We start from the raw sequence: 21,375 nt of genomic DNA, 5'->3' as shown, positions 1-21,375 counted from the left end.
TTTTTTTTAAACAAGTAGACAGATACATGTTGGTGAGTGCTAACTGTTCATATATCCACAGAGACACAGTGTAATCTCTGAGCCAATATACAGAGAAAGGAGGGAAATAGGCAGAATTCTATGCACTACTACACAGGGACCTAGCATCCTCCAGCTTCCAGCAGAGCTAAAGGAGCAAAAGATTTTTCTTTTTCCTCCACAGAGCAAGATGGTATTGAGCTCATAAAGTTTTTGTTAAGATAGGAAGGGATAAAAATGAACTTGGAACAGAAATAGGTAGAAATTTTTTTCCCACTGTATTCCGCTCAAGGTATTTCATCCCCCCCCCCCACTCCCACCCAGGTAAGTTGAGAATCATGGTATAAAGGAAAAGAAAAGAAACTTCAAAAAACAGGACGAATGAGCACAAGAAGAGGGGAAAAAAGATTGCAACTTGCTCCCAGGGATTGGAGGAAATTAAAAGAGAGGTTCAGATCTATCGTGTTTCATTAGTCATCTTCTCCTTCCTCCCCCTCATCATCATCTTTGTCTTATTCACCTTCATTCTCAAGTCCTTCATCAATATCTTCCAATCCTTCATCATCATCATCTTCCTCTTCTCCTTCCCCTTCTTCATCATCCATATTGGGAACCAAGTAGTACTGAAATGGACTTGGCGAAATATCATCTTTGATGACCTCTCTTAACTCATCTGCACCTGCATCAGAATGGTTGGTAAACCAGGTCGAGAAGCTCTCTTGTTCCTTATGCTGTCTCTCCCTGTTGGCTTTATTCTGCACTTGACTTGAATGTCTGGTCACATCCTTTCCAGATTTTCATTTGATTTCAGTGGACTTTGAAAATGAATCACCACTCATTCAGATGGAATTCTTTGGACAGAACTTTCTGTCAAAAAGACATCAAAGTTCAAAGTTCATCAAAATAAAAATCTATTCTGTAACCTGATTTAATTTATATATTCAAATTCTGTCACTTCAACTCTTGTCAAATGATGCACCTCTTCATCCTCCTCCCCAGGCAGTGAAGACAGCTGTGTTTTAACCCAAAATTTGGGCTTTTGGCCATCAATTCCAACCTCTTATGCAAAAATGGTTGGCGAGTTTGTTATATTTCGGTTCTGCTTTCACAATCTCCTCACTGGCTTGTTCATTAAGTCTGTCTATTTCATTTTGTACTTCATCAATATGTTCAATTGCTTCTTGCTGTTCTTTTTCTCCCTTTAGAAAGTGCTGAGGAATTGGAGCCTCAGGAGGAAGTGAAGACTGGTGTCGGGGTGCATGTTGTGAAGAAAGTCCAGGAAACAAGGCAGATGCATGTCTGGAAGAAGCTTTGATTACTCCAGATACATATTTATTGTATTTTTAAAGTTTTATCTAGTTAAGTAATCTCACACCTAACGTGGGGCTCAAACTTATGACCCTGAGATCAAGAGTTGCATGCTTTTCCAACTGAGCCAACCAGGTGCCCTGATATGTATTTTTTTTAGCAAAGAAAGGTAACACCCCAGATGCTAAAGCCCATAAATAAGCATGGCTGGCTAACATTTTGATGCATAGTTTGTCAACTTGCATATACTTTTAAATCTCTGAATTACCATCGTCAGATCACCCACCTAGTCTGTCTAGAAGAAAGGCAGATGCTGAGAGGAACAATTACCAGGTTGATGACCCCCACAACTGTCTCCCCACTCCATGTCCAGGAGCATTCTGAGGGACCATATTAATCAGTTTCCAAACCCTTACAAGAGTTTCTAACCTGGTTGCTAAGTCTCCCCATTTGTCTCCAGTCAGACATTATTCCAAAGTTCACCACTTGGCCCCTGATCATCAACTGACAGGCAGAATACACAGTGAAAAGGAAAGGACCTCCCAAATTTTTGAAAGGAAAAAAACAATTCTCACTAAGGCTAACTCAGCGCAGCAGCTGGGCTGGTTCAGTAAGGAAGTACATACTTTGAACATGTGGACTCCATATTTTGAAAAGTCAGCTCATGCTGAAGAAATTTACATCTACCAGGAGGAAAAATAGTGTCTTTTCATAGATTTTACAAATGCCAGCAGTTCAACATATATGTCCAAGGACGTGTTCAGACTCATTTTACATAGAAAATATATGTAAACTTGCATGTTTTAGGAAGATTTACTAGAAAATTATTTTAACTATAAGTAGTATCCTCAACAGAGATTTAAAAAAATAATTAAGGTTGTAATTCAAGAAATAAATACAATAAAAAAAAGTATGGCCTAAGAATGAAAAAGAGTTCTTATAATTAAAAATATGGTAGTTTAAACAGAAAATTAAAAACAGATTGAAAGATAAAATCAAAGAAATCTCAAGGAAAGTAGAAAATATAGGTAGATTAAAAATGTGAAAGAAAGGCTAAATTGTAAAACATAAATCCAAGAGGTTAATGTTCAATGACTAGAAGCTCTAGAGAGAACAGATGAAATGAAAGGAAAATATAAACAAAAAAACAATAAAAAAGGATTTTTCAGCTGAAAGACCTTCTCTAGTCTGAAGAAAGAGAGAAGAAAAATAAATGCTATAATGCCAGACACAGTAGGTAAAAAATGAACCACATTAAGTCACAAAATAATGGAATTCAGAATATCAAAGATTTTTTAAAAGGTGTTTATTAAATTCCAGTTAACATACAGTATAATATTAATTTCAGGTGTGCAATGTAGTGACTCAACTCTTATACACAATACTTAGTGCTCATCATAACAAGTGCCTTCCTTAATCCCCATAACCTATTTAACCCATCTCCCAACCAACTCCCCTCTGCTAACCATCATTTTGTTCTCTACAGTTAAGAATCTGTTTCTTGTCGGGCACCCTCCTACACTGTTGATGGGAATGTAAACTGATGCAGCTACTCTGGAAAACAGTGTGGAGGTTCCTCAAAAAATTAACAATAGAGCTCCCTTATGACCCAGCAATAGCACTGCTGGGGATTTACCCAAGAGATACAGGAGTGCTGATGCATAGGGACACAGGTACCCCAATGTTCATAGTGGCACTTTCAACAATAGCCAAATCATGGAAAGACCCTAAATGTCCATCAACTGATGAATGGATCAAGAAGATGTGGTATATATACACAATGGAGTACTACATGGCAGTGAGAAAGAATGAAATAAGGCCATTTGTAGCAAAGTGGATGGACCTTGAGGGTGTCATGCTAAGCGAAATAAGTCAGGCGGAGAAGGACAGATACCATATGCTTGCACTCATAGGTCTAACAGGAGAAACCTAACAGAGGACCATAGGGAGGGGAAGGGGGAAAGAAAGCTGAGAAGAGAGAAGGACACAAATCATGAGAGACTATTGAATACTGAAAATGAACCGAGGGCTGAAGGGGGAAGGGAATGATGGTCATGGAGGTGGGCACTTGTGGGGAGAAACACTGGGTGTTATATGGAAACCAATTTGACAATAAACTATTATTAAAAAAAGAAAGAAAGAAAGAAAGAAAGAATCTGTTTCTTGTTTTGCCTATCTCTTGCTCTTTTTCCCTATGCTGGTTTGTTTTGTTTCTTAAATTCCACATGTAAAAAAAAAAAACAACAAAATTCCATATGTAAGTGAAATCATATGGTATTTGTCTTTCTCTAACTTATTTCACTTAGCCTAATACTCTGTAGCTCCAATCCATGTTATTGCAAATGGCAAGATTTCATTTGTTTTTATCACCAAGTAATATTCCACTGTGTGTGTGTGTGTGTGTGTGTGTGTGTGTGTGTGTGTACATACTACATCTTTTTTTATTCATTCATTAACTGATGGACACCTGGGCTGTTTCCATAGTTTGGCTTTTATAGATAATGCTGCCATAAACACTGGGATGCATGTATCTCTTTGAATTAGCATTTTTGTATCCTCTGGGTAAATACCTAGTAGGGCAACTGCTGGATTGTAGGGTAGTTCTATTTTTAACTTTTTGAGGAACCTCCATACTGCTTTCCAGAGTGGCTGCACCAATTTGCATTTTCACCAACACATTCTGTGCTCATGAATCGGAAGAACAAATACTATTAAAACGTCTCTACTACCCAAAGCAATGTATACATGTAATGCAATCCTGTCATAATATCCAAGATCTCTTAAAATCCAAAAACTTTAAGAAAGAAAAAATTGTCTTCTTTTTTAAAAAATCAGATTAGTATTAAACTTTATTTATTTTTTTAAACTTTTAAAAAAATTATGTATTTTTGAGAGAGACAGAGCATGAGTAGGGTAGGGGCAGAGAGAGAGAGAGGGAGACACAGAATCCAAAGCAGGCTCCAGGCTCCAAGCTGTCAGCACAGAGCCCAATGTGGGGCTTGAACTGACAAACCACGAGATCATGACCTGAGTTGAAGTCGGATGCCCTGTGAATGAGCCACCCAGGTGCCCCTAAACTTCTCTTTAGCAATACCAAATGCTGCAAGACAATGGAACTCTGCCTTCAAAGTTCTGAGAGAAGATATTTTAAGTGAAGTATTCAATACTCAATCAAATTATTAATTAAATTTTAGAGTAGAATTAAAAACATTCTAAGTCAAGGAAGAACTCAGTAAGTTTACCTCTCACATTCCTATTCTATGCAAGTGATTCAAGGATGTGTTCCAGCAAAATAGGGGAGTAAACAAAAAATTTGTGGAGTTCAACTTTTCACCAAATGTAGAACCAAAAAATTCAGTTTGGAGCTAAAGGAACAAGGGCTCCAAACAGTAGATGTCTAGAAAGAAAATGTTTATGAGTAGAAAGAATTCAGATTTGATACTATCTTGAAGAAGTTGGAATATCAAGTTGTAAAAAATGCAGCAAAGCAGGAAATGGGGTGGGGCAACAGAGACAATTAGAAATCCCAAGAAACACACAAGGCTATGTAACTAGAGTACACTACATGGCTGAGCTGTGATCAATCTTTATATAGAAAAATGTTGTAAACACTGTTGACCAATTTGCAGCTCTTGGAATCAACCCACAGGCCAGGCAAAAGGAACACTTAGGTCTGGTGGAAGAACGAGATGCACGTTTCCTTTCTTGACAATATAAGTTAAAATAATTAAGCATTTGAGGGGAACCTGGGTGGCTAGGTGGGTGAAGTGTCTGACTGTTGGTTACAGCTTAGGTCATGATCTCATAGTTTGTGAGTCCAAGCCCCACATTGGGCTCTGCACTGACAGTGCAGAACCTGCTTGGGATTCTCTCCTGTTGCCCACCCCCTCCCCGGCTTGTACTCTCTCTAAATAAATATGTTTAAATATTTTCAAAAAAATTAAGCATTTAAATGTGGCAGAAAGGAGTACAGAGATGAAGGAAAGGATTAGGGCATTCATATGTTCACCTCACAAAGTGAAGAGTCAAGAAATAGTGCTAGTAGTTGATGGAATTAAAAATAAGGATATGACTATATAAAACTATATTTTTAAATAGTTACAAAGGCAACTAATAGAAAGGATCTAAAATAGTGACATAATCATATTAAAGTGGAGGAGACGAAGGCCAAGTTTGGAAGATGGAAGAAAAGTGAACTAAATCCCTGTCTATCATCAAAGAAATCAACTGAGATTGTCTAAAATTGTTAAATAAAGAAATAGGAAAGGAAAAATAATCCATTGATGAGTTTATAATAGATAAAAGCCAAGTGTCTGACCACCATAGCACAAAGGCCGGGACAGGAGAAACAGAACTGTGTTGAAGATTCTTACACCATACATATAGTGGTATATCGTCATGTGAGGAATGATTATGATAAGTGAAAGAGGTACAAAATATTTCTGCTTCCAGTCAAATGGAATAAGAGGGACCAGATTTACCATCCTGCCTGAAACAACTAGAACATCAGACAAAATATATGACAAAATGGCACCTAATGCATTGGACTGTAGGCAATAAAGAACAATGATCATTGAAAGAGAAAAGAGAGAATATACGTCTATACAAACACTCGTGCCCAAATATTCATAACAACTCTATCAGTAATAGTCCCTACTGTCCACCAAAAGATGAATGGAAAAACAATGTTACATTCATCCAATAGAATGTATCACATAGCAGTAAAAAGAATGAACTATAGATACACATAATTACATGGATGAGTCTCAAATTAATTATGCTGAATAAAGGAAACCCCCCCAATTGTACACGCTGTAAGATTTCATTTATATAAGATTATAGAAAAACAAAACTAATGGAGGTGACAGAAAGCAGATCAAGGACGGTAGACAGAGGTAGGGATCATTTTAAAGGGGCATGAAGAAAGTTACAGGGGTGATGGGTACGTTCACTCTCTTGATTGTGGGGATAGTTTCATGGTGTATACAAACGTCAGAAAGTTTCAAATTGTTCACTTTAAATATAGGTGGTTTATTTTATGCCAACTATACCCCCATGGTTAAAAAAGAAAAGAAAGATATTGCATAAACATATTATGGCAATAAACAATAATATATGACAAATGTATTACATATATTTACATAGATATTTATATATAATATATATAACACATGAACACATAACAAGTATATAAAAATATATCACAAATAACAAAATAAATAATAAATAGCATGTCATAAATACATTATTCAGTGTTCATCATAATACAGGTACTCTTTTTTTTTTTTAAATTTATTTTGAGAGAAAGAGAGAGAATCCTAAGTGGGCTCTGTAGCACAGAGTCCAAGGAGGGGCTTGAACTCACAAACCTTGAGATCAAGACCTGAGCAGAAATCAAGAGTTGGATGCTTAACCAACTGAGCCACCCGAGAGTACCCCACCACAAGAAGTGTGCTCTTAATGCCCATCGCCTGTTTGACTCAGCCTCCCACACACCCTGCTCTGGTAATCACCTATCTGTTCTCTGTAGTGAAGAGTCTGGGTTTTTGTTTGTCTCTTTTTCACTTTGTGTGTATGTGGATTTTTTTTTTTTTTTTTGCACAGTCTTTTATAAAGTCCATCACCTCCTGGTTGGTACTATTTATTCTGCATTCCTTTTTTGCATTTTTGTGTTGCATGAGTAGGTTAAATTTGTTTTTCTCTTAATTGAAGGATCATAGTGAAAAACTGGAGAGGCAGCCATTTTCTTCAAAAAATATGCATAGAGTCAAGGAATAGGAGTCAACAAAGGAAGAGAGTCAAAGAATGGAGTCAGCAAAGAGGAAGCTCTCTTGAGGACTGATGGATTCTGATGAAACAGCCTCGGGAATTACATACAAGCATTTGAACAGATTGAGCTCATTAGATGCCCTCTAATTCTGTAACTCTCACAGCTTGGAAATTCCCCACGACTTCACAATAAGACTAACAAATAATAAATAAATTATGCTTACAGTACAAGTAATTGCGGGGGGAAAACTGTCTGCAGTTTAGAGACCAAGACATCTATCTAACATTCTGGGTCCTGAATCATATGATTTTTCATGCCCAGTCAAAAAAAAAAAGAATACAAAAATTTATAAAAACAAAATGCCCCCAACTACTTAATACCACCCTGCATCAAGGCAAGTGCATGCATGCTACAGAGCGGATGGCTGTCTTCACCAATTGTGATTTAAGTTTCTCACGTTTGCTAATTTTTATATAAATACATGACCATGTGAACACATTGCTAGCACCCCTCCCAGGGCCTTGGAAAGGGCCCTGCTGCTTATGCTTTTTTCTCGGCATTTAGTGAATTCACATATCTATGCAGACCTATTTGAAAAGGAACAGAAAATAAAGGAGTGTAGATTCTCTTAAGTTTGTGGATATAAATACGAGTTGTTGGGCAGGGAGTGGTCCGTTATACACATGTTAGTACTGAAAACAAAAAGAATGTGTGCAGAGGCGACTAGTCATTGGTATAAATCATTTTCCATGTGTCTGGCACCCCCAGGCACTGATCACTCCCTGCCAGGCCCTGGCTCCAAACCCATGACACTCTCACGGGCCTTCCGCACACTCAGGGCACAGACACATCTGATTTCCCTGGGAACCTGTCACTCGGAGCAGAGGGCTGAATGACAAGAATGAGCAAGGCACATTATTGGGTTTTGTTATTAAAGAAAATGAACTTGGCTTGTCAAAAGCGTGGTATATAGCGTATGGTCACAACTTTTTAAACAAAAAAAGAAAATCAAAGGAAGTACACAAATATTAACAATAGTTCTCTTTGGATGTTAAAACTATGGGTAGGTTTTTTTTTTTAATCTTTCCCTCCATGTTTTCTTTAATAAGCATATATTGTCTTTAAAATGAAAAATAAACTTTAAAAAGCATTTAGAAAAAGTGCATTAACTGTATACACATATGCATATACAATATATGAATTAATACATGAGATAAGCAGATTTGTTTATTTTAAAAGATAAAACCTTTTATTTATTTTTATGTTGATTTATTTATGAGAGAGAGAGAGAGACAGAGCATGAGTGGTGGAGGTTTAGAGAGAGAGGGAGACACCGAATCTGAAGCAGGCTCCAGGCTCCAGCCTCTGAGCTGTCAGCAGAGCCTGATGTGGGGCTCAAACTCACAAACTGCGAGATCATGACCTGAGCCGAAGTCAGAAGCTTAACCAAAAGAGCCAGGCACCCTGGGAAACTAAGGAGGTTTAAAACTTTCCCAAGACTCCCAGTGAGAATATTTCACATGGTAGATATTACGAGTGTGATCTGAGAATCAGAAAAGCAATGAATCTCTGGTGTGAAATGATCCTTGTATTCATTATCTATTGCTGCATAACAAATTACTCCAAAACTTATCAGCTTAACCCAGCAAACATTCATTATTTTCCACAGTTCCTATGGGTTAGGAATCTGGGTATGGCTTCACTGGATGATTCTGGCTCAGGGTCTCTGTCGAGGATGCAGTCAAGCTGTCTGGCAGGGACTGCAGTCATCTGAAGGCTTATGAACACTGGAGAATCTGCTTCCAAGATGGCTCATTCATATGGCTGCTGGCAGGAGGCCTCAGTACCTTGCCACATGATGATTCACAGGGCTGCCTGACTGTCCTCACAACCCAACAGCTGGTGCCTCCCAGAGGGAATGATCAAAGAGACAAAGAGAGAGATTGAGAGGCAGAAGCCAGAATGTCTTCTATGATTTAGCCCAGGAAGGAACATACCATCACTTCTGCCATAATCTTTTGTTGCATAGACTAATCGTGCTGCCGCGGATTGTAGGAAGCGACTACATGGTCGTAAATTTTGGGTGGCAGGGATCATGAGGGGCCCTCTATGTTCCATCCCCACAGAATCCTTGAGAAACTCAAATTTGCCACACAATAGAGTAGCAAAAAGGTAAATAGAGAAATTTTTCTAGAGAAATACGTAGATTATTAGTCAAAATAATTTAAGCCTATAAAGAAAATAGGTAGTTGAATCCTCCTTTATATTCTGACTGATCATAAATGGCTCTTCTGAAAACTTATTATATTATTGGTTATGAGTATAATGTAACTTTTTAAAATGACAGTTAGTTTCACTTCTTGGAAAGTTAAGGAAGTTTCTTCCTCCTCTCTTTAGAGAAGATTGGGTGGGGGTGGGACAAAGTAGGGATTCTTCTTTTACTTTCTTTCTTTTTTTTTTTTTTTTACAAACCTTTACAGTTTGGTTGCATGGCTGTCAATATTTTTATAGGCAAAAACAAACAAATACCTTTCAGGGGTTGTTTTCAGATCAGTTAGATGTCTACTGATAAAAAATAATTCATCCCTCCCCAGCAAGTCAAATCTGTAATATTCTCCCCAGATTCCAACATACAGAAAAAGAGGCTCATGAAATCAACAAAGAAGCCATATTGCTAAAAACCATAGCCAGAATAGAAGGTCTCTCTGACGTGAGATTTTGTTTTCAAATGTGTTAATTTATTTAAGTGAAACAAGCATAATAAACAACATCAAAATTAAACCTACTTGAATAGGTTTAATAAATGGCCATTAATAATAAGAGTAAAGTTATGTGAAATGACCAATGTCTCCATTTTAAGATGTAAGATGATAGAAATATGGGGCAGTGCATTGCTTCCTCAGAGCTACTCCTATCAGAAAGGGAATAGGAGTTAGTCAGTGTTTGCCATTGCCTGCAGACTTGTCAAAATGAGGAATTCTCCTGTATCCGTCTTCAAATCCCACGTGCCCAGTAGAATGCTAGGCACAGGGAGAAGGTCATGAAGTATTTGCTGAATGAAGAGGAAGGGAAAAGCAATAAATGTTTGAGAGAAACGATGTACTACAAAAACCATTCACATCCTATTCCCCACTCTTCCCTTGGCTCATTCTGTTCCCAATTTGCCCTAACTTCAAAGAGAGTTCCCAGGAAGAGAGCTGAACTCAACATCAGCATTGGTAAATCACCAGATCCCAATGGCTCCCGACTTGTCATTCCACCAAGTCCAATTAATTCCCTCTTCACACTGATATTTTAAATTCTAGTCCATAATACTAGAGGAAATGAATCCCCCCAACTTCTTTTTTTTGGAATCTATTTTCAACACCACCCCATAAGTTTCTCTGCATCTACTCTCTCTCCTGGTATAATGATGGAAATGGAACACAGGACTCTACAGCTGATGGATTCTATCTCCCATCTTTTTATCCAGCTGAAAAGCTACTTACTAGTTCTTTGTCTTCTTTTAGTAAAGGTTTTCTTCCAGGAATCTGCACTCTTGCTGTTAAAATTCCCAGCAAGTTCAAAGGCACTCTCATCCCGCAAGATCTGCCAGTTAAGTTACTGCTGCTATGTGGTACTGCCTTTGATAATTTAGCCCTTCCCAAAGTCAAGTTTTTGTCTCAGGATAAAATAAGGCTTTATCAAGTTGTCAAAGCCCTGGATTTTGGCACAACTTCCAAAAGGGTGTTGAAATATTCCCGAAGGATGAACCCTCTTGAACTAAGGACTCACTGAGGGGAAAGGAATGCAGGCAGGTCTGACAGGATCTACAGCTTTCCCCTGATTTATTGTACCTTGCTTTATAGGAACTAAATGCTCCTTCTGGTGAGTTCAGTACAGATGAGACTCTCTGTGGATCGAGGATTTCACCACATGCTGTTGGGTCATGCTTATCAAAACTCAGGTGTGCTCATCACTGACTCAGTAACCTCATTATTCACTTGGTTTCAAGTTGTTTATCCCAACATGCACTGTACCCCTCAAATCTTTTCTCTTTGAGGGCTGAGATTTTATCAGGTATCATTACGGTTTCTGATAAGCTATTCAAAGTTTAAAGTACATATATTTTTTTAAGTCAGAGGCCTGCATCTTCAAGCACAGGATGGTTCAGGATAAATCAGACCCATGAAAATTATAAGGACTATGGCTGGTCTTCTTGTGATTGTTGTTAGAAAAGTGATTGTCCCAAATTACAAAAAGGAGAAGAAAAGACAGAATAAGAATATAAAAAAATCATTCTAGGATAGTCTTTTGGTATGTTTCCATTTAATCTTTTTTAAAAAATATAACAGGTTAAGTGAAAAAAAATAATTTTATCATAAGATGTTGTCCCCATTTTGCTACAGAATCTGCTTTATAACTATGGCTATTAAAGACTGCTTTGACAGGGACAGGTTTTAGTGAACAAAATTAGGCTGGGAATTTAAAAAAAAAAAAGGAAAACGGAGGTCATCACATTTTTCACTAGATTATTTTTCATCATTATATTTCATCATTGAATTATTATATGTATTTTAGGGTATTGCTAAATACCCTAAACACAATAATACATTATATGTGTTTAAAGGAAATTTTAAACTTGTTTTAAAATTTATTTACTCTACCAGGGATCAGTGACACTTTTCATCTCTTTTTTTTTTAATTAAAGAATCCAGCCACATCAAAGAAGATGAACTTCCAAAACTGAGTTCCATACAAAACCAGTTGGTATGAATGTGTTCCCCAAGGTATAAAAATGTTTTGCCAGTCCTAATACAGGGTGAGGAGATCTTAGGAGAATCTAACAAATGACACAATGCAGATCTCCTATTCCATGTCCTCTGTCTTCAAAATTTAAATGCAGCATTCCACTTGCTCCTTTTTAAAGTTTAATAAGAAGAATAAGGTGATGTGTTGGAAGATTTTGGAAATTGAGTAAAGATGAAAGGAGCAGTGTCTGGTGTTTGTGTTTCTTTTACATTTGATATCTTCCCATATTAGACAAGGAAAGAAAATATGCAAGAATACAAAGGGCAGTGTTTTTAATAAAACCTTGGCTGCTTTTCTGTAAGAACTAATGCAAACAATTTTATCTCTTTAGGGGTCATTTTCAAAGCAAAGGGAAGAAATAAATTGTCAGGATCCCATAAGGTACTTGGAAAATACACTCTTTTTGTCCTTTAACCCAGCTAGGGAAAAGAAATGAGCAAAAAGGCAAAATTTCACTCAGGTCTACTTTTGCTTCATGTGGAAGGGAGGAAGGAAGGAAGGAAAAAATGAAAGAAGGAAGGAAAAAAGGGAGGATGGATGGATGTCTGGGAAGGAAGTGGAAAAAACCCTTTCAAAATCCATGCTGTGTATCATGGCATTTACAGTGGATATTTTTAAAAAATTTTTTAACATTTATTTATTTTTGAGAGACAGAGAGAGACAGAGCATGAGCTGGGGAGAGGCAGAGAGGGAGACATAGAATCTGAAGCAGGCTCCAGGCTCCGAGTTGTCAGCATGGAGCCGGATGTTGAACTCACAAACCGGGAGATCGTGACCGAGCAAAGTCGATGCTTAACCAAGTGAGCCACCCAGGCTCCCCTACAGTGGATTTTAAAAAGAGACTAAAATTTGTTTTTCAACTATACAATTTTGAGTTTTCTAGCAAGAGGAGAGAATTATATTTCTATTTTTCTGACATAATATGAAAACCTAAGTTAGCACAGAGACCCTGCTGTCAAGTTGGGGCCACCTGAGCTCCCAAGGAAAGAAATCCTTGGGAAGGATTGTATTTTATGATTCTACCTTTGACAATTCAACTGTGTTTCATTCCAAGATGCATTTCTGCTTCCTGTGTTAAAATAACAAGCAAAATGTCTTGCCCCTCAGATGGGCACATTTGGAAGTACTAGAGGAGAATGAATGTACTTGGACCACTTTCTATCCTAGTACAGCTACGAGGTGAACTGCCACAGAAACAGAAACAGAGCACATATGACGGGTTCTGGGTTTTCTTCTGAAAACAGGATATAGACCAGGCTTTCTGAAAGAGCCACTGAAGTTTGCAAAATGCTCTCTGCCCCTGGCTGATTGAGTGAAACAGAGCCAACTCTTAGTTTGGATTGGAAATCATGTGAAACTTATTTATACCTATTTTTATTTTCTCTCTTTAACTCCCTATCAGACATTGAGCAGAAGTTGCATCTGAGTCTGGAGCTGGTTTACACTCACACTGGCAGTAAAATTCAATGTGCGGTGAGAATGCAGGTCAACTGAAGTCAACTCTTTGTGAACAAAGTAACTACTCTATGTCCCTCCTCAAAGTCTACAGGCTCCTGAGTAGTTCCCATAAATCCAGGCCCATTGAAAGGGTCTGTGCCAAGCCTTCCGCCAGTAGCTTGCATCCACATGCATCACATTCAACTGTCTCTCAAATCTGCAAAACGTTATCTGCCTCATGGTGCAAAAACTACTGTCCCGAACTGTATTCAATCCAGATGGGCAGTTTTGCCACTTCCTGACGTCCATCCTATTACAAGTATGAATATTTTGAAACCAGGAAACTAGGCCATGGGTATCCCAACTGAATGAGAAGCATATAATATTTGGGGAAAGCTTTCTAGTGGTTTCCCAGAAAATGAGGATACTTTGGCCTCCTTTGACCACTGGATGTCTGAGATTTTCAACCTCCCCACATGTGGATCAGATCCCATTTGTGGGAGGACATACCAGGGGCATGCCCAGGGTCACACACAATTCTCAGTGAATTGTTTGACCTTCACATCATCCGTATCACTCACAAAAGCAAGTTAGAATATTAATTTGGTATCATAGGAAAAAGTGATCATCATAGGAATAGCCTTAACCTTTTGAAAAAATAATTTGCAAACACCTTATGACAACAATTTACTGCAACAGCTGATCAGACCCCTTAGCATTTCAGCCCTAATCAACTCAGACCACTACCATTCTCATAAACATCAGAGCACTTCTCAATCCTATGGTGGCAATCGGTTTATGCATCTACCTCTTCCTTGGGGGCGGGGCTGAGTCTTGGCCATCACTGTATATAAACCAGTGCTCAGGCTATAGCAAGGATCCAATAGCAGTTATGAAAAGCAAGGGAGGGGCGTCTGGGTGGCTCAGGTCATGATCTCACGGTTCATCAGTTTGAGCCCCGCACTGGGCCATGTGCTGACAGCTTAAAGCCTGGAGCCTAAAGCCTGTCTCCCTCTCTCTCTCTGCCCATCCTGTGCTCACACTCTGTCTCTCAAAAATGAATAAATGTTAAAAAAAATAATAAAAAAAAAGCAAGGGAAATACATTTATGCCTTGACTATCTCTAGAAGGATCCCCAGGAAACTGGTGTCAGGGGTTGTCCTTAAGCAGAAAATCTGGAGGACTGTGGTGTGAACTAGCTTTTCACTATATTATTTTGTATTCATTAAACTTTTTACTCTGTGTTTTATATGTATGTGAGTGGGTTAGGGTAGATATTTATTGGCTGAATAAATAAATAGATGAGTAAACAATCTACATCCAGGAGCACAAGGTTGACGCCCGAATATTTTTGGCTATACTGACTTAATGGCAGTGTTTTCCTGACCCTGAGTTTCGAATCTTTTTAGTGACTCATGTTCAGTTGTGTGCCAGGTCAAGAGAGTGCTGACACTCCAACTGACTCAGTGTGTCCAGACATTTTTAGCCTCGGAAGAGACAAAGAACTGTCACAAAGGCTAGACTTTATTGGTTCAGTTTTGAAGCATTCAGCAGAAATGGAAATGCTCACTGCTTTTCTCGAGATTAAATGTTGTATCTTGTCTGCAAAGAGCAACAATGATTACTTCTTTAAGATAAAGCTTTAATATAAGCTCAAGGAAAACTGGAATTCTTTAGGAAAAAAAACAACAACACATTTGGTTCATGTCCTTAGCTTTGTGTCTCCTTTGAGCCCCAGCGAGGCATATTAATACAGTGGAATCTAAGAGCACTCGCTTCGGGGTCAGGCAGAACTTTCCTAATTGCACAAGGCCTCACAATCCTCAGTTGTATACAAATTGGGAACAATGATATCTATCTCAGAAGGCTACCAGTAGGTCTAAATTAGCTAATGTATTTAAAATCCTTGGAACATAGGGCTCAAAAAGTAGTAGTTCCTATTTTTATCCTAAAATGGTCTCGTGGCCCCATTCATCCTTTAAATTGGCTGAGGATCAACACTAGTCTTTGCTTCAAGACAAGTTTTGAGGCTTACCTCTGATGTGCAACCACACTCCGAGTTTACGAATGTTTTGCTCCCTGCTCTAATGAATATATTCTGGGTGTGCTGTTTTTGGCATGTCACTTCTTTTGCCTACAGTGTAAAGATTAGCAATAAGCTTGCTACTTCCAAAAGTCACCATGTCATCTGCCTTCTTATCATAATCCCGATCAGTCATCTTGCCTAGCATCACTTTTTATCCAACCAGATCAAGATATAGTTTGAGGACTGCCCCCGTGCTCTTAGAAATTTGTCAGCCCTGCCATTTAAAGGGTGTTAGGAGGACACGGATGCTGCAATCAGATGTTGTGACAGTCCTGCCATACCAAAAGAATTTTAAATGAGTTTGGGTTTGTTGTTGTTGTTGTTGTCATTTGGAGCAAGGGGATGAAGGAGGCAGAGGCCTGAATTTTCTGAAACCACAATCCTCAAATTCCTGGATGTTTAGCGACTTAGCCAAGCAGCGTAAGGGCCCTGCTAGCTCATCTGGCTACTGCTGTTGTCGGGGCCATCTGATAGCTGGCTGGGGCCGCTGGGGGCCCTGCCTTTCCCAGCATGGAAGTGTGTAGCTCCCCCCACACTCCCTGCCCCAACAATGCCAAGAGCCAGAAACAAGGGGCGGGAGTGTTAGCAGGCCCTTCTTGAGTGGCAGCTTAGAGGGCCTTCATTGTGCCTGGTGCACTGAGAGCAGATTGCTATTCCTCAGGCATGTGTTAGAGCCTGGGCCGCAGGCGCCATGCTCTTGCCCCAGCAGTGTCCTGCTGCTGCTGGGCAGGAGAGGGGGCTGCCGTTGTGCATAACTTCTGTGGGCCACGTTCCAAGATTTGTCTCTGGAGAGCCCATCACAAGGGGAAAACATTTATTTTCTGAATGTATAACTCCCTTCAATCCCATTAGCCTATTAATTTCCCCCCACCTTCCCCACCTCCCTTGCTGCAAAATAACATCGTTTCATTAACCTTACTCAATTATGATTATATTCTCACTACTTCAGGGTATCATCACTTGCAGATGTATACTTTGCATAAAGCTTTATCAAATAAAGAGCCAAGTTGGAAATAATTCTCCTCATCTTCTGTTTAATTCTCATTCACTCCCTGGTAGGGTAGCTACTATAGATATAGTTGCCAAAAGAATGAAGATAGTCTCTTTTAACAAAGATCTTTCTAGACTAGAGGGTTCTGAGGCATCAATCTGAAGTGACTCCCTCTTTGCTCCAGATATTAAAGACTCAGCTCTCTGTGCTTGTTCATTGGCATGACCTCACAAATGACCACTGCTAAAAAGTCTCCCAGATTTCTCTGCCAAAGAGGCACGCTAGAATGAGTGTTGCACGATTCTGGGGGTGGGATGTTTTGCAGCAATCAGAAACAGTGCAGTATGACTACATATGGGCAAATTGAATGCAGGAAGTGGTGACCAAAGATATGCAGAGATCATCTGGGGAGAATTTTGTAAAGGACTCAACAGGCACATATCATCTCTTCCGCCTCACCCTTCCTCCTTCCCCAACTGTCACCTTCCAGAAGTAGAATTCATCAGCTTTGAAGGAATGAGAAATGCCAAATGCAGAAGGATTGTCTAGGGTGGAGTCTGCTGTGTTTTCTACTCCCCTTCTCCTTCCCTTCACCTCCCCACTCCACCATTCTGCGCCTAGAGTATCAAAGGCACCAAGATATTGAATCTCTTCCCCCACTGACTCAACCTCACCACTGTGGGTGGGGATGGCAGGGAAGTGTGCATGAATTTCTCTAAACCATTTTTCTGGTTCAAGCAAAAGGCAAAGGAAATGAAGGAATGTGTCTGATGCGCAAAGCACAGTTCTAAGACATGTGCCCACAAGTAAGCTATCATTATTTGAGTGCGAGTATAATTAAAAACCTTGCAGCACTCCAGTCATACTTCCTGTCACAAGGACAAGATGACACACTGAGAACTGATCAGGCTTAATGCTGTTGGCAATGAAGGTAAAGAGGGCATCACGTGACATACTCCCTTGTACATGTATGCATACATTGGCAAAAATGAACATCCTTCAACCATGTTTTTAAATGTTTATTCGTTTATTTTGAGAGAGATAAAGAGAGATTGGGAAGGGCAGAAAGAGAGGGAGAGAGAGAATCTCAAGCAATCCCCACTGTCTCAGTGCAGAACCTGACAAGGGACTCAGTCTCACAAACCAGTAGATCATGACCTGAGCCAAAATCAAGAGTGAACCAATGGAGCTCAACTGACTGAGCCACCCAGATGCCCCATCCCTCAACCATCTTCAACTATTTTGAAAGATAGCACATTTTATTATAACATTTTTATAAGAAGCAAAATCCAGGCATGTAGTAACCTTTCACTTATGCATTCACAATAAATATTTTTGGAATACATAAAAGCAGATATGCATTGTTGAATGAATGGATGAGTGGATAGAAAGTTTCTAGAACTCCCTAAATCTACTCCTATACATATTTGTTTGTTTGTTTGTTTATTTAATTTTCCTAGCATGAGAGGAGAGAGGGACGGAAGGAGAAAGAGAAAGAGAATCTCAAGCTGTCTTCACACTCAGCAGGGAACCCAACATGGGGCTTGATCCCCTGACCCTGGGATCAAGACCTGAGTGGAAATCAAGAGTCAGAAGTTCAATAGACTGAGCCACCCAAACGCTCCCACATTTTTTTTTTAAGTAAGCTCTACACCCAACAGGTGGCTTGAACTCACAACCCCAAGATCAAGTGTTGTGTGCTCTACCAACTAAGACAGACAGGTGCCCCCCTAAATCTACTCCTAAACTCATCTACTGTGTTCAAAGAAGAAACAACATGTACATATACTTTAGTGGCCCAATATTTTAGAGTTACCCTGAAAGTTAGTCTCAATCAAAGGGAATGTAATCACAAGTCTGTAGTAAATTTTTCTTTTTTTCCCTACTCAGTATAAGGAAAATTGACATGAGGACTGGAGAAAAAAACTATTTGTTTCATGTAGCTTTTACTAGGGAAGTCTAATGTCTGTTCTTGATGGACTTCCCTCCAAAATAACTTGGATAAAGGTGTATTCTTTTGAGAGGATGCACTCAGCAGAGCTGTGATGCCCGAGCTTGTAAAAGGAAGTTGTATCACAGGTAGAAGGTGACAGAAGAATGTTGGTAGAGGCACAACACAGATCCAACAGCATTTCCTTCCTCTGCCAGACTAGAAACCAAATCTAGACCAACATGCTTTTGGGTTGGAAAGTCTTTTCAAAATATCAACATAAGCCCAAGAAATCTAGTTTTTAAAACAATTGAATTAATCAAACATAAGATTTGTTTATATGCTTCCAAAGTAAGGTATAATAATGATTTCTTCCCTGGAAGGAAATAGACCATATATTTACATCTTGTATGTTACCTAATTGTTAATGCCAAAATGTGTTAATCTGAAAGTACTTGATACTTACGGTCATGTAATGTTCACTGAGCATTCAGTATTTTACCAGTTGGAAATCGCATTTTAAAAGCATGGTCCCTTACTTGAAGGAGTTCACCTAATCAGGAAGAAAAATATTGTTTGCTGGCTAGATGTGTGATTAATTATAATGAATCACAGTTTCTATTCTGAGCTCTGCCATTCAACCTTGGGTAGGCCTGGGCAAATTGTTTAAATTTCCCCATGCCTCAGTTTTCTCATCTGTAGAAGAGAACTAAGAATACCCATCTTCCTCAGCTATTCAGTGAGAATTAATTAATGTTTGAGATCCTCAGATGAAAGACTCTCTGCATGTATATAGGGCTATTACACAAACAATAAAACTGCTTTTATACACATCTGGGCATGACTCACATGAGAAGAGACAAATTCTTGTAAGCTCTACGTCCTGTCAGGGCCAGAATGTATATCTGCCCCTCAATGGTATAAGCCTTAGACTCTGTCCAACAGAAATATAACATTGCCCACACTTGTAATTTAAGTTTTCTAGTTGCCAAATTAAAAAAATAGGGGTGTCAGGACAGCTCAGTTGGTTAAGCATCTGACTCTTGATTTCAGCTCAGGTCATGATCTCGTGCTTCATGAGACTGAGCCCTATGTTGGGCTTGGGCCCTGTCCTGACAGTGTGAACCTGCTTGAGATTCTCTCTCTCCCTCTCTCTTCCCCTCCTCTGCTCTCTCTCATTCTCTCAAAATAAATAAACAAACTTTAAAAAATTATAAAAAGTAAATAGAAACAGGTAAAAATAATTTTAATAATATATGATTTGGCCAAAATATCATTTTAACCTGTAATAAGCAAGTATTAATAAGTTCTTTTATGTTTTTTTAAACCAAGGAATTAAAATCTGACATATATTTTACACTCACAGAATATTCTGATCTCTGACCACGTGTCCAGTACTCCTTACCCACAAAAGGGCAGTGGTGCCCCTATCAGGAGTTCACATCTAAGTCTAAGAATTCCCTCAAGTCCAGGCTATAAACGTACTCCATTGATTCATGTGCCTCTGGTTTCTCTTAGGTGGATAGGTAGTCAAATATACACCACTCTCATCTTCTGTACTGTTTGGCTTCAGAGAGGACACTGCTAGAAAGTCCCTGCTTCCAGTAGCACTCAAGAGGTTAGCAAGATGGTAATGGAAGGTGCTCCAGAAAAAAAAAAAATTTTCCCACTTCTCCCATCCTCACAGAGAGTGTCTTGACACATTTAGGGCAAGTTCTTTCTCTATATTTCTTACCACGATTGCCAGCATACACTTGGCATTCCACACAGAATACACAGAATCACAGTATCACCCCCGAGATTTGGCTTAAAAACATTCAGTCAACTTTAAGTGATTCCCAGTAAAGTTGATGAGAGTTTGAAATGCAATAAACAAAATCTATTTTGTTTTGTTTGCTTCATCTTTTTGGCGGGAAACTGTCATTGTTGGATTGGTTGGTTGGTTGGTTGTTCCTCTTTAAACAGGAAAACATCAAACTATTAGGGGCCTGAACCATTGTTGATTTTAACCCTTAAATTCATTTGCTTTAGAAAAATCCTAACTCAAAAACTATAATGATTTTTCTTTTTTTTAAAATGGTTTATTGTCAAATTGGTTTCCATATAACACCCAGTGCTTCTCCCCACAAGTGCCCCCCACCATGACCGTCGCCCCCTCCCACCCTCCCCCTCCCCCTTCAGTCCATGGTTCATTTTTTAGTATTTGGTAGTCTCCCTTGATCAATTTGAAATAGATAAGCCACAGTGTAATCTCATATAATAGTTTCTATAATGCAAAAAGCTCATGCAAAATATGCCTCATGTGGACACGTTGGCCATTTCATTCTTCCCACCGATCTTTGAGAAACTGTCTTTTCTTGGTGATCTCTTAAGTAATCTCTACTGAGGCCATCCTGTTTTGACCTAAACTCCAGTCTTGAATTACCCCAGGATTCTGCCTCATACCCTGCACTAAGCACATTCTCTGTGACTCCCTTCACTTGAAGTGTGGCATGATCTTTCCACGCTGACTGCAGGTCACAAATGTTTACTAAACATCTACATGGGCAAAACAGGACCCTGCAGGGAATGCTACCATAAGTACAATGAAGGACCTGCCCTCCAGCTGCCTCTACCTGGGAGGAGTAGGAGATGTACATTATTAGTGTGGAAGAAGGGCCAACCCACAGGGGAAAACACTAAACCCTTCATACAAGGATGTTTTAGGTAGATGCAGGTACCATAACAAAATAGATAAAATGGCTTAAACAACAAAACTTTCTCAGAGTTCTGGAAGCTAGAAATCTTAGATCAGATTCAGCAAGATTGGATTGTGGAGAGCTCTGTTCTTGGCTTGGAGATGGCTGTCTGCAAGAGCACTAATCCCATCATACCAGTGTCCCACCCTCATGAACTCATCTAATCTTAATTACCTCTCCAAGGTTCTGTCCCTAAATACCATCACACTGGGGAGTTAGGATTTCAATATGTGAGTTTGGGGTGGGGGGACTTAGATATCCAGTCCTTAACAAAGGGTCTCAGAATAAAGATACCCTACCCAGTTG

General features: G+C 39.2%; 1 pseudogene; it reads right to left on the bottom strand.

Annotated features, from left to right (window-relative positions):
• Positions 1-488: 488 nt before the first annotated feature.
• LOC115291244 lies at positions 489-15,543 on the bottom strand (annotated as a pseudogene).
• Positions 15,544-21,375: the final 5,832 nt, after the last annotated feature.

This window comes from Suricata suricatta, chromosome 5, assembly GCF_006229205.1.
Source record: "Suricata suricatta isolate VVHF042 chromosome 5, meerkat_22Aug2017_6uvM2_HiC, whole genome shotgun sequence".
NCBI classification, from domain to species: Eukaryota; Metazoa; Chordata; class Mammalia; order Carnivora; family Herpestidae; genus Suricata; species Suricata suricatta.
Note: the sequence above shows the minus strand (reverse complement) of the source record. Positions and strands in the feature narration are given on the sequence as shown.